Source organism: Haematobia irritans, chromosome 2 (assembly GCF_050003625.1).
Source record: "Haematobia irritans isolate KBUSLIRL chromosome 2, ASM5000362v1, whole genome shotgun sequence".
Taxonomy (NCBI): domain Eukaryota; kingdom Metazoa; phylum Arthropoda; class Insecta; order Diptera; family Muscidae; genus Haematobia; species Haematobia irritans.
Window position 1 is genome coordinate 68134758 of NC_134398.1, and position 4795 is coordinate 68139552.

Sequence of the window (4795 nt, forward strand, 5' to 3'; positions counted from 1 at the left end):
CTTGGAAAGAACAGATATCAAAGAAATGGGCTTATAACATTCAGGACCACCGGGATCTTTATACCGTTTCGGTATGCGACAGAGGACAGCTATCTTCCAATAATGAGGGAATGTACCGGATTTTTTTAATTGAAACAAAAATCTATCACAAAAATTAGTTGTATCAATTAATTTTTTAATTAGATCAAATAATATTTTTATTGACTTTGGTAATTGATGCTATCATTTTTATGATTTTTCACGTAGACAAAAACTAGGGAGGACGCGAACATAATGCGAGAGTTAGAGCTATGTTAAATCCCTAAAGGTGAGTATTAGTTCGAGTTTAGCCGCTAAAATCGTAATTTTTTCACTAAAATTATACATATTTGTTGCATATTTCATTATAACTTGATGGGGAATAGCCCAAAGCAAATTTTCACAAAGTTTGTATTCCATAAAATGGATTATTAAAGAAAAGTAATCGTGAAAAATGACGATTTTAAGGTGGGTATTAAGTTCGAGTTTAGCCGCTAAAATCGTAATTTTTTCACGGCGAATATAATATACGATAATAGTGGGTAAAGTGAGTTAAAATTCAATTTAATCGCGAAAAACGAATTCATAGGGAAGCAAAATTTTTTGTTGACGACGAAGAACATTAAAACTACATTTACTTAACAGATAGTGTGAATTGATTTCCCCTTTATTTCATGACAAATACAATCCCTAGCATAAATCTCCTACGCTCTAGTGTTAGAAGGTCAATTAACAATAAACAATGTGTGTAAGGAGGAATTATCGTAATACCATCACAAGTCTCTTAATACGTAGACTAGAAACTTTTTCTGAACAGATTCAATCTTAGTAATGTACAGCTTATAATAAGGATACCACAGTACAGAAGCATACTCCAGATTAGGCCAAACTAAGGATGTGAAGAGCCGCTTCGTCACATACGGATTATTGAATAATTTTTTGAGAACCTTGGAAAGAGCAGATATCAAAGAAATGGGCTTATAACATTCAGGACCACCGGGATCTTTATCCCGTTTCGGTATGCGACAGAGGACAGCTATCTTACAATAATGAGGGAATGTACCGGATTTTTTTAATTGAAACAAAAATCTATCACAAAAATTAGTTGTATCAATTAATTTTTTAATTAGATCAAATAATATTTTTATTAACTTTGGTAGTTGATGCTATCATTTTTATGATTTTTCACGTAGACAAAAACTAGGGAGGACGCGGACATAATGCGAGAGATAGAGCTATGTTAAATCCCTAAAGGTGAGTATTAGTTCGAGTTTAGCCGCTAAAATCGTAATTTTTTCACTAAAATTATACATATTTGTTGCATATTTCATTATAACTTGATGGGGAATAGCCCAAAGCAAATTTTCACAAAGTTTGTATTCCATAAAATGGATTATTAAAGAAAAGTAATCGTGAAAAATGACGATTTTAAGGTGGGTATTAAGTTCGAGTTTAGCCCCTAAAATCGTAATTTTTTCACGGCGCCACGGTGCCGCCAGCCCATAAACCGCACCAAACAGTCACTCTTTGTGTGTTTTTCGACAATCACTCTTGGATTCTCATTCGCCCAAATGCGGCAATTCTGTTTATTGACGAATCCACTGAGGTGAAAATGTGCCTCATCACTGAAGATGATTTTCTTCGAAAATTGGTCATCCACTGTTGCCATTTCTTGGAACCATTCTGCACATTCATGACGTTTGGAATGGTCAAGAGGCTTTAGTTCTTGAGCCAATTGCACCTTGTAAGCGTGTAAATGCAAGTCTATATGCATAATGTTCATCAACGACGAGCGTGAGAGGTGCAATTGTTGGGCACGACGACGAGTTGAGGTGGACGGCTCTTCAGCCACACTATCGCGAACAGCAGCAATATTTTCTGCAGTACGAGCTGTACGAGCATGCACCGGTGTTCTCATATCTTCTACAGACCCGGTTTGCTCGAATTTTCCCACGATTTTTGTGATTGTACGCACATTTGGACGATCAAATTGACCAAAAAATCACGAATGCACGATATGCATTTTGATTTGAACGCCCATTTTTATAATAAGTCTGGATAACTTTAACACGTTGTTGGATTGTGTATGATTCAAATTGAGTAAGTCTGAAATAGAGAAATGTCAAATAAAGTTCAGAAAAAAACTTGGCGTTTAGGTGTGGTTCATATTCAACATCGGCCCTTACAATTTAACCATCCTTTACTAGGATGGGATCCCAAGCGTCAGTGGCCACATCGTAGATGGACATTGTCGAAATGCATGTCGAAATGCCACGTTGTAATTTCTTCAGTCCTGAACTGGTCTCAGACTCCAATAATGGTAAATCAAATAATAATTGGAGTTTGTGGTTCACCAATAGGCGGGTATTATCATAAGTAACCTTTAGCGCCTTCCACGCAAGAGCGAAGCTTCTATGCATGAGCGGAAATTTCGAGACTACCTCTCGAGCCTCACCAGTGGTCTTCAGGAGCAAAGGACACAATTTCTGAATATCGCTAAGTCGGCTATTGTTAATATATACCGCTGTGAAAAAAATCTCTAAACGTCGGCCAATTGAGAAAATCGCAGTCAGTGTGTAAATATAACCATAGCGATAGGCGAAACATTTTTGCCGCAACGGCAAATACAATAAGCTTGACGGCGAATAATTCCCTTTTTCACGTTTCCTAGGGTTTTTTTTTTGTCAATACAGCACGCTTTGACAATATTAAACAATGAAGTTGAATAAAAACATACAATGGCTTGTTATTTGTTGAGTTATTTCAAGAAAAAATAATCTACACGTGTCCAGGCAACAATTCCTAGTGGTGAGTTAAAAAAAATGATAAGCGATGGCAACACTATACCAGTTTTCGCCAAGGAGTTAGAATAAGTTTTAATTTAGCGACACGCCGCTAGCCGTCATGGTATTCCGTCGCGGATTTTGGGATTCCCATAAGAAATACACGTAAATATGTGTTCGCCTACCGCCTATCGCTATGGTTATATTTACACACTCAAAAACACCTATATCACAAGGCGGTAAATTGAAACTGTGGGAGGAACTATTGTCTCCCATAGAGCTAACGGAAGAACTGTTTGATTCATCGGACATATGCGAAGCATTCAGAAGGGATACTTGGTCTTCCAACCGAGGAGATCTAGCAGGATGCTTTGATGGTGCGCGTAGTACATCCAATTTGCGATTAATTGATTCCATAATATTCAAGTAACAATTGTAGGCCACATCATATTTTCTGTCAGCAGCGTCGACTGCCTCGATGGCGTTGCTCTGTGTGGAAACAAAGTCAAGACATTCGTCGAATAAGCTCTTAACTTTTCCCCCACAACGACTTAGCCTCGGAACCATGATATTCTAGTCTATAAGCGGTGAGATCGTCGTCTCGCAAACTGCTAAACTTTGTTTCAAATCGGACTACTGCGTCAGTTGCTCTTGTGAAAGCAGTCGATGGTGTAGTAGTCATTATGACAAAGTACTAGCAAACATAAAGGGCGAAAAAATTGGCACGTGATGTCCAAAACTCTCGAAAAGAGTATAAATCGACCCAAAAAGCTACTTCGATTTGTCATCGTGTGTATTGGAAATACCAGCTAAAATTAGCTATGTAAGGTAATTGAAAAGTATTTTAACTGTGTGTCAAAATTTGCGAATATTTTCTCTAAGTGAAAACACGTAAAGTTTCTTCAAGTGTATCTTGTTAGTATGAGTGTTGGTCTCTCGAAAACACCGTAGTAAAGCAATCACACAAATTGGTTACCCATATCTCAGCAGTTTGGTATTCTCTTATTGGGTACTCTCTCAATTCTCATGAGCTAATGCCATCTGTTGGTAATTGTTGTTGTTGAGTGCAATCACACTGAAATGCCACACTCGTTTTTTTGTTTACCGACCGTTGTTACCAAAAACAATGGAAAAGGAAGATTGGAAAATGGGCGACGTCATACCAAAAGTTGCATTTACGGTGTTCGATACATACACGTTCGTTCATTTTTAATTTGCAATATTTTTTGTTAAAAACTCATAAATGATGTTAATTTTGTGTAAATAATAATGAGAAACTTTAGACCAATTGTTCTACGACATTCCCTGATATAAATTTCTTTTTATACTTAGTTTAATTTGTGGAACAAAAAATCTTAAACGACACGTTTGCATCGAACGCCGTCAATGGTTTGATACCCTCTGCTGCCATTTTCCCATCTTCATCTTCCATTGTTTTTGGTTGTTACGATCAAAGATTATAAGCTTGAGGAAGATAGGAAATTGGCTTGCGTCATACCAAATGTTGCATTTACCATGTTAGTTCAATACATGTTTGTAATCTTTTAGTTGTTTTTCGTTTTTATTTTTTAAATGAAAAATGTAATTTTCTCAATGAAACAATGTTAAATTTTAGTCAACAAAAAAAAAATACATTTTCCCCTTTATGGAAATTTATTTCGTGCTCTTAATTTCTTTTTATTTGCATTTTAATGCTATGTCAATACTTGTGGTATACGCGTTTGGTTCGAGTATTAAACTAATGTGGTAAATGGTTTGATGTTCTCAGTAGCCATTCTCCCATCTTCTGTAATCTATAATCTTTGGTTACGATGTCTATTGGTATAAGATTGCACGACACTGCATACGAAAATTCTTATATACTAGTGGTGTTTTTATTCTCACATTTGTGTCAATTTAAAGATCGCATGGTAATTGGTGTCTTACTCAGGGATCCGGAGCGGTCCATTTTTTTCGCTCCGCTCCGCTCCCGCTCCGGAGAAAAAAAAAACCGC